This window comes from Schistocerca cancellata, chromosome 2 (assembly GCF_023864275.1).
Source record: "Schistocerca cancellata isolate TAMUIC-IGC-003103 chromosome 2, iqSchCanc2.1, whole genome shotgun sequence".
In the NCBI taxonomy this organism is placed as follows: Eukaryota; Metazoa; Arthropoda; class Insecta; order Orthoptera; family Acrididae; genus Schistocerca; species Schistocerca cancellata.
This window is the reverse complement of record NC_064627.1, coordinates 824,379,268-824,394,391: the sequence shown is the minus strand read 5'-3', so window position 1 is coordinate 824,394,391 and position 15,124 is coordinate 824,379,268. Positions and strand designations below refer to the sequence as shown.

The following is a 15,124-nucleotide window of genomic DNA, read 5'->3' as shown; positions in this document are numbered from 1 at the left end:
TATCATTTTCCAACCACTACATAAGATGTCTTTTTGGCAATCTTCTAATTAAAATATGTACTAATCCTTCTTCTTCCATTGGCTTATCTAAATACCTTGCTCATGTTAAATGCCAATCGAAATATTTCCTCATAGTACCCCAAGTATTATTACAATATTGTCATGTAGAAGAAGGTGTAATTAGATGAATGATGAACACTAACTTAACTTAACAAAGGTTTATTCATCACTTGCTCATACAAGAGTGTGGAGCGAACTACCTCCAGCCAGAACACATACAATATATATAAAGGTACAGAACATTCCAGTACAATGATTCTTGACATTTGTGGATACTTCTAGAATGTCCTCAAACCAAATACAGAAATTAAAATCTTACAGCTCAGGTGAGCTTTGAACTCATGACCCTCCATGCAACAGTCTAGTATCATAACCACTACACCACAGTGACAGTGCTACAGCTTCTTCTGCGACACTGCTCCCTCCTGAAGGGAACAGCATCTCACATCTCAGTGTTACGTCGTCCTAGTCCGGGAACGAGTCATCGGTCCTGCATACTCAGACTCACAATGACTGATGTTTGCCCTGGAGGTTCTACGTAGAACTTCCTTTGACGCTACACTCTTAGTCACATTTCTGCTTGTTGCCTGTTGCTGGAGCTTCGAATTTACCCTGGGTTGCAGGATTGTTATACGGCTTCACTTGAAGGACGTGGACCATATCTCTGATCTCTTGTCTTGCGTAAGGGTAGAAATCTTCAACTTCATAAGTAACATCAGAAAACTGTCTTACAACCTTATAAGGTCCAAAGTAGTGCCTGAGGGGCTTCTCAGAGAGACCAACCTTCCGAACAAGAGTGAAGATCCAGAAGAGGCTGGTAGACAACAAAGCAGTGGCTCACGTCATACCTTCGGCGATCATTTTCTTGAGCCTGCAGCGTGCGGAGTTGAGCTAACTGTCGAGCTTCCTCAGCTCTGGTTAACACCTGGCCAATGTAGTTGTCGTCCACGTCATCAGGATGTAACAGAAACACAGTGTCCATCATCGTAGTCACTTCACGCCCATGCACTAGAAAAAATGGTGTAAATCCTGTGGTGTCTTGTTTGGCAGTGTTGTAGGCAAACGTCACAAAAGGTAGCACCTCATCCCAGTTGCTCTGCTCAACAGTGACGAACATTGATAGCATGTCAGCTAAGGTCTTATTAAGGCGTTCAGTAAGCCCATTAGTTTGCGGATGGTAGGCTGTCGTCACGTGATGTTGCACCGATGGTTTATCTCTGTCACAAGATTCGACTGAAAAACTTTCCCTCGATTCATAATTAACGAACTTGGGGTACCGTGTTTTAATACAATGTCTTCCTCGATGAATTTGGCTATGTCAAATGCTTCGGCTGTTTCCACGGCTTTTGTAATGGCATAGTGTGTCAGATAATCAGGGCAAACAATAATCCCTCTATTGCCACTATCAGATGTTGGAAATCATCCGAGGAGGTCAATCTCAACAGGCTGGAATGGCGTTTTGTTTGGTGGAACTGGTATGAGTCGGTCAGGTGGTTTCTGAGGAACTGCCTTTCTCCTCTGGCACTCTCAACAGTGTGACACACAGTTACAGACACTCCTAAATAAACCTGTCCAGAAAAATCTCTTGCAGATCCTATCGCATGTCTTAATACATCCTAAATGTGTGGCCTCAGGTGAGTCATATAATTTTTTTAGAACATCTAAGCTAATGTGTTTAGGAATTGCTGGTAGCCACCTCTTCCCAAACAGATCAAAGTTTTCTTGCAAAGTAATCCATTAACTACCTTAAATTGTCCTTTCACATCCTCTGACCGATTTAAGGCAAACATAATTTGAGATATCTTGGTGTCCTCCTCCTGCTCAGCAGAGAGCTCCTGGAGTGCAGCGAGACAGTCACCATCTTTATCAAAGCCTTGAGGGTCTTGCACAGGGTTTCTTGAGAGACAGTCGGCATCTTGGTGTTTTCTTCCATTTTTGTACACTATGGTAATGTCATACTCTTGAAGATGTAGTGCCCACCTGGTGAGTCATCCTGTTGGATCCTTAAGACCTGTCAACCAACAAAGTGAATGAAGGTCTGTAACAACTGTGAATGGCCTTCCATAGAGATACTGTCAAAATTTGCACATGGCCCAGATAACAGCAAGACATTCTCTTTCTATAGTTGAATAGTTTCTCTTGGCTTTTGGAGGTTTCCTAGAAGCACAGGCTGCACCTTCTCTTTTCCATCCGAAATTTGCACAAGAACAACACCAAACCCATACCCACTGGGATCTGTGTGTAGTTCTGTAGGTGATCTCTCATCATACAGGCCAAGTATAGGGTCAGTCATCAGAGCTTTTTGCAGCACATCGAAAGAATCTTGTTGAGCACCACCCCAGATAAATTTAGCATCGGCTTTTAACAGCTCGTGGAGTGGCCTGGCTTTGATACAAAAGTCTTTGATAAAATGAAGGTAACAAGAACATAATCCGAGGAAGCTTCTCAGGTCTGGCCACACATCTTCGTTTGATACAAGGTGTCCAAGTATTTTGATTTCTTTTGCTCCAAAGAGACACTTTCATGGATTAAGTTTCAGTCCGTCTTGTTGGAGACACTTAAGAACAGTCCTCAGTCTTTTGATGTCTTCATCAAATGTGTCTGAGAACACTATAAAGTCATCTAAATAACAAAGACACATCGTCAACTTCAGGTGACTTAGAAGATCATCCATCATCCGTTCAAAAGTTGCTGGTGCATTACACAAAGCAAACAGCATTACCTTAAACTCATACAAGCCCTCAGGGGTGATGAATGCAGTTTTCTCATGATAAGCCTCATCTACTTCGATTTGCCAGTATCCCGAGTACATGTCCATGGTTGAAAAAAAATTGGCCCCCTTCAGACAATCTGGTGTACCATCAAAAAAGCACCAACTGCCATCCTTCTTCCTGACAAGAACCACTGGTGACGACCATGGGCTCTGCAAAGGCTGAATGATGTCATTCTTCATCATTTTCTCTACCTTGTCACGAATTATTCGACGTTCTGTTGCTGACACATGGTATGCTCTCTGGCTTATTGGTTGATGGTATCCAGTGCCAATCCGGTGCTTCTCTGTTGATTTGTCTAATTTGCTCTTCACCTGTGGATCGAAGCATTCAGAGAACTCTTGACGAATGGCAAGTAGCTTCTTCGGTTGTTCCTTAGTGAGATCTGGTGACAGTCGAGCTAGAAGATCTTGTCTCGTAGTGGTAGTGCTAATTTCGCCCACAGACTCAGCATGGGAGGTTTCTATGGCACTCAGCTGTTCTGTAATTGATGGCTCAGTGTTTGCTATGCACATGCGTCTTGGAAGGATCTGCGGTTCTCGGCGACAGTCAACTATCCACAGTTCACCGAATCCATTCTTAAATGAGATGACAGAGGCTGGGATGACCAAGTTATTCTTCAGTGGTATGCTTCTCTAACATTTCACTACGAGACCATGGGTTGATGCATGGCATGACACACGACAGTTACCTTTCTAGCTTTTACTGCAGGAATTATCACTTGATCCAGCACACATAGTCTCCACACACTCGGATGCACATCTTCCTCTCCACAGTATCTCATCTCGTCTAGCATAATCTTCGAGTGACCACAATCTATAATTGCCTGAGAAGCTTTCAAAAAGTCTCATCTAAGAATTACGTCATGACTACACTCTTGTAAGACGATGAATTCTAAGGGCGGAGTATGGCCACTTATACCCACATGAATGACACATCTTCCTGTAGGTTTTACATATTTCCCATTAGCCACCTTCAGCAGAGATGTATTGTTGTCGATGAATACAGTTTTCGGCAACTGGCAACAGTACTCCTCCAAAATGACTGAATATGATGCTCTGGAGTCCACAAGAGCTTGGGCTGGTTGGCCATCCATGAGGATATAGATGTAGTTTCCTATCATTTTTGTAGTGGTCGAAGGCGGAGGATTTTTCTCTTCAGCGGCCTCACCTCCAAGGAAGGTCGCACCCTTCAGTTTCCCAGGTTGCGGCAGCTAGGTGATCGGCTGCTTGCAGCGATGGTGCCCTACATCGTCCTGCACCCACATCTTATTGTTCATCTTCGTCGTCCCAGAGTTGGCGTCGACTAAGATTGGTCTGCCGTCTTCTGGTGCAGGTGTCATCAAATATCCACCACTTTTCTCAACAATAGTGCACCCCATGTCCCAGTCGTCCGCAGTGGAAACATACTGGATGGTTGTCTTGAGTCCTCCAGACATCACTCTTTCTTGGTGCCCAAACAGGTTCCTCATGTGGCATTGTAGGAACATAACTTTGCCTGGATCTCGACTTTTTCACTGTTTTAAAGGGAAATGAAGGACGATAGATTGGGTTCAATGTCTGTTCCATTTCCTCCCTTATGACCTCTTCGAGCATCTCAGCTTTTTGCTCGTTGTGCAATCCAAGTGCCTTCTGAACTTCCTCTCTCACTACCTGATGAAGAACACTTGTGAAATCGGTTTCTTTCTCCACCACAGTCATTGACACAACGTTTGGCAGCCATTCAAACTTCTTGCATGTAATTCTTTTGTAATGCATTGTCTCGATATACTGGCATCATTTTATGAATTTGTCTGCTGGCGAAACCTCCTTCAGAAGTAGGGCTTGATACATGTCCTCAGCAACACTCTTCATGAGATGTGCAACCTTATCTTCCTCCTTCATTCTAAGGATCCACTATTTTACACAGCTCCAAGATGACCTGAATGTAGCATGCTGTAGTTTCTCCTGGACACTGTGCCCTGCACTTTAATTTATCTTCTGCCTTGCACTTCTGTCATCGTGTGTCGCTGAAATACTTGTGCAGTTCCGCCTGGAATACTTCCCAGCTTGTGAACTTCTCCTTGTTTTTCTCATACCATTGCTTGGCAGTGCCCTCCAAGTAGAAAAATATGTTAGCCAAACACATGGTGCCATCCCAGTTGTTAAATTTGGCTATATGCTTCAACCAATTGTTTTGACCTTGGCCATCATCACCAGAGAACCTGGAAGGATGTCTCATGTGGCGGCACACAGTTGCTGTCATCGTAACGTCCTCTTCTTCTTCTGTCTCCGATAGATTGCGATCTATTGAATGTGGGTCAAACTTGGGTTTCTCGCCATGTAAACAGCGACTCTGTCATAGTCCGATGGGAGTCACTGTGTCGTTGATAATTTGCACTATCACAAGTTCCAATACCCGGCACCTCCACCAGAATGATGTCACGTAGAAGAAGGTGTAATTAGATGAATGACGAACATTAACTTCACTTAAAGAAGGTTTATTCAGCACTTGCACATACAAGAGTACGGAGCAACCTACCTCCAGCCAGAACACATACAGTATATATACAGTTACAGAACATTCCAGTACAATGATTCTTGATATATGTGGATATTTCTAGAATGTCCTCGAACCGAATATAGAAATTAAAATTCTACAGTTCAGGTGAGTTTTGAACTCGTGACCCTCTATGTAACAGTTTAGTGTCATAACCACTACACCACGGTGCTACTCACCTTCTTCTGCGACAATATTTTGGGTACCACAGATCTGATATTAACTTTCTTGAGCACTGGCAGACCAGTACTTCTCTTTAAATTTCTTTTGAAAGTCTTCACACGAGGAAAAATTCTCAATATTTAATGTTCCACATTCTGAGGCTTCCCCTAGAAAGTACCCCACAGCAAATTCGATCTGGTTGGAATCTTCCCAATTTTTTGGCAAAGCTTGGTTAAATCTTTTTAAGAAATGAGTCAGATGTACATCTCCGTCTGGCTTAAATTTAGGGAATTGTCTAGATAACCCTGAATTAGCTCCCCACTGCAAATCAGTCACCGCTTCACTAGTTAGCACAACCTTAGGTGAATTTACCCTTTTTTTCTACTTTGTCTTGGATAAGCTTAATTTCTCTCTACAGGTTGTCAATCCCTTCCTGGTATCATTAAGTTCGGAAGAAGGAATAGGCAATACATTCCCGCATGTTATTCTCTCGGTAACCTTTCGATCTATAATTTCTCCAAATTGTTCCTCCACACTAATTACATTTATAATATTGGAGTTAGCTATTTTCTCTTCGAAATTCCTTTCTACATTATCTACCCGTGTATTGACACCTGTAATTTGCAACTGAATAATTGGCATTAATTCATTATGCTTATCTACACTCTCTTTCGAAGTATTCATTCCCTGTCTTACATCATTATATTTAATATTGTACACATTTTCAAAAGATCCTAACTTTTCAATAAGTTCTGATTCTACATTATTATGTTTGTTCTCAATGTCAAGTTCTAACATTTTCGATAAATCTTGAAAAGTGTCATTCTGTTTCTGACTAAGGTTATACATATATACCGTATTTACTTGAATCTAAGCCGCACCTGAAAAATGAGCCTCAAAATAAAGGAAAAAAAAAAAAATTCCCGAATGAAGACGCACCTGAAATTTGAGACTCGAAATTCAAGGGGAGAGAAAAGTTTTAGGCCGCACCTCCAAATTGAAACAAAGTTGGTCCATTGTAATATGAGACACAATTTAGGTCGAATGAATGACGATACAGCTACAGTAGTTTGGTTCGAGTCGTAAGTTTAGCAGTTAAGCTTTACCAGGTAGCCATTGCTATGTGTCAAGCGCTCCGTCCGTATTTATACGGGTACCCTTCCTTTTTCATGTGCTTCGTCTAGTTTGAATCGATTGCTTATTTTTCTTTGATCTGATAAGTGCCATTTTCTTTTTTATAGGTGTTTATGTCACTCTAAGCTGAAGATGCATTACTGTACTGTGTCATGCATTGTTTGTCGCATTCTGATAGTACGTGTTTACGACCTGTCGCCGCTTACGGCAAGGCTTGCTTTTGTGCGCGCTACCGCCGCTTACAATAAAGAGGAATCATCTCATTAGCGAAACAATGGCAAGAGACTGCTATTTGTTGTTACTTACACTGCTGCTTTCTTTGATAATGATCAACAAGTACCAAATAATAGACTGCGTATGATAGAACATGTTCTGAACGAGAGTTAGGCGAAAAATTTTCTGCATTTGAAAATCTTTGCGGGCGCTTCTTTAGTACATCAAATTGTGCACAGAAATTAGAGCCATCTTAGATTAAAAAATCTAGTCAGTTGCCGTGCTTCATTTCTCACTGTATCACTATTAGGCATAAGAATAATACGAATATAAACATGACACGATAAGTATATTCTTCCGCGTTTGCTGTTGTCCCACTCTAGTTTCGTAGTTTATTAGGCAGACAGGATTTAAATGAGATAGCAGCAAACATGAAAGAATACATGGCAAAATGTTTATATTCGTATTATACTTATGGTGAAGAGAATACTGCATGTGATTCACATTTCATCAGGCTCCTATTAGCAACCATCTCTTCTCACAGGTAGGAAAAAATCCAGAATGTAGAGTTGGCCATATTGACAAACATCCCAAACAGTCTTGCCAGTCGGATTTTCGCAGTACATTGAAATTGTGGTACATTCAAAGATGAACAATACGGAATTTGTATTTACTTCATTGGATAATGTATGAAAATGCAGTGGTCAAAACTTGGGGCGGAGAAAAAAAAGCTCGTCTTCCACCTTTTTTATTTTAATTTATTTACTGACGCAGAGGTTTTGGCGACAGTATTTATCTTTGTGCCTACAAAGCATGCCTGTGTAGCACTACATATATTCTACAGCAGAAGTTACTTGTGGCGGCTCCTACAAACATTTTTCAGAACTTCCGCTTGCTTCGCACTCGATTCTAAGCCGCAGACGGTTTTTTGGATTACAAAAACCAGAAAAAAAGTGCGGCTTAGATTCGAGTAAATACGGTACTCCGCAATCCACCATATGGTGCGTGGCAAAGGGTACCTCGTACCACAACTAGCATCTTCTCTCCCTGTTCCACTCCCAAACAGAACGAGGGAAAAATGACTGCCTATATGCCTCTGTACGAGCTCTAATCTCTCTTATCTCATCTTTGTGATCTTTCCACGAAATATAAGCTGGCGGCAGTAAAACTGTACTGCAGTCAGCCTCAAATACTGGTTTTCTAAATACTGGTTTTCTAAATTTCCTTAGTAGCGATTCATGAAAAGAATGCCTCCTTTCCTCCAGAGACTCCCACCCAAGTTCCTGAAGCATTTCCGTAACACTTGTGTGATGATCAGACCTACCAGTAACAAATCTAGCAGCCCACCTTTGAATTGCTTCTATGTCCTCCCTCAATCCAACCTGATACGGATCCCAAACGCTCAAGCAGTACTGAAGAATAGGTCATATTAGTGTTTTATAAGTGGTCTCCTTTACAGATGAACCATATCTTCCCAAAATTCTACCAATGAACCGAAGACAACTATCTGCCTTCCCCACAACTGCCATTACATGCTTGTCCCACTTCATATCGCTCTACAATGTTACGCCCAAATATTTAATCAACGTGACTGTGTCAAGTGCTGCACTACTAATGGGGTATTCAAACATTACGGGATTCTTTTTCCTATTCATCTGCATTAATTTACATTTATCTATATTTAGAGTTAGCTGCCATTCTCTACACCAATCATAAATCCTGTTCAAGTCATCTTGTATCCTCCTACAGTCACTCAACAATGATACCTTCCCGTACACCACAGCATCGTCAGCAAACAGCCGCACATTGCTATCCACCCTATCCAAAAGATCATTTTATGTAGATAGAAAACAAAAGTGCACGTACCACACTTCCCTGGGGCACTCTAGATGATACCCTCACCTCCGATGAACATTCACCATTGAGGACAACGTACTGGGTTCTATTACTTAAGAAGTCTTCGAGCCACTCACATACTTGGGAACCAATCCCATACACTCGTACCTTAGTTAGGAGTATGCAGTGGGGCACCGAGTCAAATGCTTTCGGGAAGTCAAGGAATATGGCATCTGTCTGATACCCTTCATCCATGGTTCACAAGATATCATGTGAAAAAAGGGCGAGTTGCATTTCGCAGGAGTGATGCTTTCTAAAGCCGTGCTGATGCATGGACAGCAACTTCTCTGTCTCAAGGAAATTCATTATATTCGAACTGAGCATATGTTCGAGAATCCTGCAACAAACCAATGCTAAGGATATTGGTCTGTAATTTTGAGGATCCATCCTTCTACCCTTCTTATATACAGGTGTCACCTGCACTTTTTTCCAGTCGCTCGGGACTTTACGTTGGGCAAGAGATTCGCGATAAATGCAAGCTAAGTAAGGAGCCAATGCAGTAGAGTACTCTCTGTAAAACCAAATTGGAATCCCATCAGGACCTGGCGATTTATTTATTTTCAACCCATTCAGCTGCTTCACAACCCCAGGGATGTCTATCACTATGTCCTCCATACGGGAATCTGTACGAGACTCAAACGGTGGTATGTTTGTATGATCCTCCTGCATGAAAGATATCTCAAATGCTAAATTTAAAATTTCAGCTTTCGTTTTGCTGTCTTCCGTTGCCAAGCCACACTGATCAGTGAGTGACTGGATGGAAGCCTTCGACCCGCTTACCTATTTTACGTAAGACCAGAATTTCCTTTGGTTTTCAGCAAGATGATCTGCTAAGGTATGACGGTGGTAGTGGTTGTATGCTTCGCGCATCGCTCTTTTTACAGCAGCACGAATCTCTACTAACTTTCACCTGTCCTCATTCTCCCGATCTTTCTTGTACCACGAGTGCAACTATCTTTGCTTCCTGAGCATTCTCCGAATTGCGCTGTTAAAGCACGGTGGGTCTTTTCCGTCCCCACTTTTTCGGCACATACTTCTCCAATGCGTGGTTTAAAATGTGTTTAAAATTTGCCCATAATTCTTCCACGTCCATCGTACCGGAAGTAAATGAAGTCGATAGTCGATTCATTTACTAAGTGGGATACTAACAACTGCTTATCTGCTCTTTCTAGTAAGAATACTCTCCTAGCCTTCTTGACCGACTTTTTAACTTTCGTAACCATAGTCGTAATGACAACATCATGATCACTAATCCCTGTCTCAACACTGACACCGCCGATGAGGTCTGGTCTGTTCGTGGCTACCAAATCTAAAATATTTCCATTACGCGTTGGCTGTCGATTTAGTTGCTCGACAGTTTTCAGATAATGTGTTCAAAAGTAATTCACACGACGGCTTGTCTGCACCACCTGTAATGAATCCATAGACATCCCAGTCTATACTAGGTAGGTTGAAGTCGCCTCCGACTAAAACAGCATGATCCAGGTACTTCTGCGATATAGAGTGTAGACTCCCTTTGAATGATTCTAGAACTGTCATGGTGGAACCTGGTGGCCGGTAATAACACCCAACAATTAACTTTACTTCTCCTAGCCCTGTTAAACATGTCCAGATAACTTCACAATCACACTCTACTTCGACCTCAGTAGACACGATATTTTTGTCAACTGCAATGAAGACACCATCTCCTGCGGTGTCTAATCTGTCTTTCCGATACACGTTCCAACCCTCACTAAATATTTCAGAACTTCCTTTCTCAGGGTTCAGCCAGGTCTCAGTCCCGAGAATAATTTGCACGCCACACGCTTCCTGGAGGGCAGTAAATTCAGGAACTTTATTCCGAACACTCTGAAAATTTACTGCTAATATCTTGATAGCTGAAGTGTCTTTACACTGAGCATGTCCTGATTTCCCTGCCTCCACGTCGACTGGTGAGTGTTCATCAGGACACCTCACACTACCGACTAGCCTAAAAAAAACCCATGTGCATGCCACAAGTACTCTGCTATCCAAGTAGCCGCTTCCTTTGTGTAGTGTACCCCTGACCTATCTAGGGGCATCCTAAAATTCCCCACCCAATAGTGCAAGTCTAGAAATCTGCAGCCAAGACCATCACAGAGTCGACGAAGCCTCTGGTTGAGACCCTCCACTTGGCTCCAAACCAAAGGACCCCGATCCACTCTGGGAACGATGCTGCCAATAGAGAGCTCTTGCTTGCACCCCACGTGCGAGGCCAGCGGTCTTCACCAAATTCGCCAGCGACCTGTATGAACTGAGGATCACCTCAGAACCCAAGCGACAGCCATCACTGGTGCCGACGTGAGCAACTACTTGCAGACGACTGCACCCCGTATGCTCAATAGCCGGCAGACAAACCGAGTGCACGTTGGAATTCTTTCCAGCCCTGTACGCTATTTCCCTAAGTGGCTCCATCACCCGCCTAACGTTGGAGCTCCCAATAACCAGCAAGCTTTTGCCCCTGTGTGCCTGCTCGGGCCCTGCTGAAGGAGCGGCCACCTGCCCACTGACAGGATGAACAGGCAATGCCACCCTCCACATTGACCCTCCACCTCGAGCAACGTGAATGCGTTGCAGTCCGCCACTCCCCCTGAGGTAAGGGTGGCCCCAATGTGCTGGGTACACTAGGAGGTGCCTCGGCGGCTGAGTCAGCGGACGCAGCAAGTGACACCTGGGGTGTCTCAAGCAACACGCCAGACCCTCCGCCATCACTACACCTCAAGGCAGCAGCCTGAAGGTGGCTGACCGTGGCCAACAGCACGCTCAGCTGCTCGCGAACCGTGGCCAGTTCCTCCTGTGCCCGCACACAGCACGCACACACCCTATCCATCCTACTGCTAATATCTGGACATATACAGCTGTGACAAATAAAACAGCAATATGAGACTGCACAGTTGCATCACCAGTGCCAGATTGAGCTGCGATATTACTTACAAACTAAGTAATCAGATGACCATGACTACGCCGCTATACAGATATTACAATGCGATCCTAACCCTGTCTTAGCACAAATGAAAACCGCCTACGCGATGTTACACTCTACCGTTATTAAAATTTGATACTACCCCTTTCTAATTTGAAAATACGCAAAGATCTGAAAAATTTCACCAAACAAGCACACAAACACACAAAGTAATTTGAATTAAACCTGCGGAACTAATACGAAAAACTGAATACACGACTAGTTTCTGCTACTGCTGCTTGCACACATCACTCTGCAAGCACAGATGAATCTGCACTGGCCTCTGTCTGCTGCTAACTGACTCTGCGAAATAAACAGAAAGCACTGGCTGTCCAAAACAAACAACTCACTAACGACTCCGCGAACTTACACTTTACAGCTATCAATAAGCAATATAACTCCTCTCAAATACGAGAATAAGCAAGGATTTTATGTAATTAAATATGCAAGTGCACAAACACTTGGAAAGAAATTAAGAATCAAACTACAAAACAAATATGAAAGCTAAATACGCGACTCCCTACTGCACTGCTGCTGCACTTTTACACATATGATTTAAATTCTCTACTTTATTACTTATGGCATCAAATTCAATCTTCAAAGCACCCATGTCTTCGCTTAGATTACTACATTCCTTGCTTTGAGAGTCGACTTTGGCGTTTAACAAACCTAAATTTGTCATTTGAGTATTTAATTGAGAATTTACTAAGTCTAGTTCTTTACTTAGAGTCGCACTCTGAGCATTTAATTGAGGATTTAATGAGTTTAACTTAAGACTCTGGGCTTTGATTAAATTTATCAACTCAGCCCAGTCAGGCACTTCTTTGCAATTCTTCATGGCCATTCTTCATGGTCTGGAGTTTCCCCAACCTGTTGTATATTTTCCATACTTTCATATGCCTTAGCTCTTGTAAGCATTTAAAGCTAACTTTAAATATGATAATTACACAGTAACAGTTCACTAACAGTATCTTGTACCACTTCATACTAAAGTAATCAAGTTTTGTTTTACGCTGACCCAGCGTAGAATTCTCGTTGCGTGGGTGAGCGGATATGGAAGCAGGTCAGCACTGGTGAACAGCAGCTGGTGCCAGTGGCATCGGATGTATGTTGGTTTCTGCGTCTGCATCCCTGCAATGTGTTTGAGAGCTGTATATTCCCCGCAATGGATCTTCTTAGCTGAAGCATTCTATGCGTACTGCTTCTTAGACAAATACATCGAAATCTTCTTTACTATATTTATCATTGTGAATTTTTCACTTCTTCAATGTTTTTCGATTTAAATTTTGCTCCACTGGATACCTGAACATATTCCAATTCCCTTGTATTATTATGTTTGGTTATTATGGCAACTCATAACAGCTTCTCTCAGTTTTGACTTAATGTTTTCTTGGTCCTTTCACATAGGTCTCCACATTCTAGTGTTCTGACGAATTAAAGTGTGAGTGTGGATCTGGGTTATATTGGCTTATTCCCCCAAAACATCTTCCACTTCTTTATGAGGTGACTTACTTGCAATTTGCAGCCACTCTTCTTTACTGAATAGCCGGCTGCTGGAGACCCTCTTCACTTCTTCTCTGTGTCAAATTACACTAGGTACAGGAATTTTTAGACTCTTTCTATTTATGAAATAAGTAGACATACACACTTTACTTTTCGTCAACTAACGAAGTATTTGACCTCCATACACAATAAAAATTTCACTTTCCAATGAATATGTAACTTCCTGCAAGTCTCTCATACAGTCGGACATTAGAAACAAATGGAGTTACAGTTAAAACAAAGTTGGCTTGAATACCATGACCTTTCTTAACATGAATCATAAAATGAGTCTTGCCTCTAACAAAGTTGCGTCAAGAGTCTACAAGAGTACTCTTTGCAACTGTTCTTGTTTTAATAAGAATAGTCAATGACACAATAAGCACAGAGCTGCATATAAATTCCTGGTTCTTCCTTACACACTCACTAAAACATCTATGGATTGCCCGACGGGTACTTGTTGGTGCCGTCCGACCGCTGTGTCTACTTTCTTCACGTGACAGATTTTAAACCTGCACATACAAACATGTGACATGCAGTAGGTAGGATTCTACCATCTCACACTCATATCCAGAATATCATGTGTTTGAGATGGTAGAAGGCTGAGTGGTTCTAGAATTTACACAGAAATTCTCGAATCACTACAATAGACCCTGTATAAGCCTACTACAGCATAGTCTACTGCATCACATGATCATGAGCTAAGGTGTGGGTTTTCATGAGAAGACTATTTTCTGACGACTCAATGGTATGTCACAGTGTGGCCTTATAAGATAGCATTCCCTTTCCTAGCCTCTAACTGGCCACAACTAAGAGACAGAGACTCCACTGCAGCTTTACAACAATTCTGTGACATCAGTCACTGCTAACAGTCTTTAGTGATGAGTCACTGGGGGGAGTCACTGCATGGAAGTTTGTGGTATGAGCAGAAGTGTGTTCACTGCTAATAATATTTAGTTTTACTACAGTATTATTAAGCTTTAGTTACAATTCAGTGAGTTTGTAGCTTGTATTCAGATGATAAGGTAGAACACATATATGTGAATATAACATAATGAATTAGTGCATATAACATAATGCAAGAGTCCACTGTCATTAATTTGTAAGTTCATAGCAAGGGGTATTGTGATTGTATCAAGTGCAAGAGTTCACTGTCATTAATTTGGAAGTACATAGTAAGGTGTATTGTGATTGTATCAGGCATCATGTTAAATGTGCGTCAAACATCTCAACACAAAATTCCTGATGACCATTAAAAAATTACACACTCATTATTGCAAAACAGACCTGCACATTCCTATAACAGATTCACAGACCCGAATAATAAACAGAACCATGACTGTGCAAGATCTTCTGTGAGAGGGGACAGCCTTAATGACATCAGGTGATCAAACAGAGCTCTGGCGACATGTGCCTGATGTATATGTATCCATGAGAAAACCCCCTGTGAACTGTTTGGTTGTTACAACAACCCACACCCTCATGTTTTTGAGATTTGCATGGTGCCCAGTTGAAATATAATGGACTTTAATTTATGGTGACTGGCAGTAAATTGGAAACTTCTTTGAACATTACATCAGAACTAGGTTGCTTGTAAAAACATTCAATGATTAATGTGAGTTCACCTACGCCAGCTGCTCAGTTCCAGATAACTTCACAATAAGACTTAATTTTGACCATGATCTGCATAATGTTATTGTCAATTGCAATGAACACTTCTCCCCCCCTTCCCCCCATGATGTTCGATGTCTAACTTGCCATTTCCAGGAACATTCCAGGACTTGAGTGTGGCAGCATTAACACTGCAAGAAGATGAGAAAATTTTCAGAAC

At 42.1% G+C, this 15,124-nt stretch overlaps 1 protein-coding gene across 1 annotated transcript in view; it reads right to left on the bottom strand.

Moving 5' to 3' along the window:
* The window catches only part of LOC126162708 (uncharacterized), a 157,316-nt gene that overhangs the window by 89,664 nt on the left and 52,528 nt on the right, over positions 1 to 15,124 (bottom strand). The gene's annotated exons all lie outside the window — the stretch shown is intronic.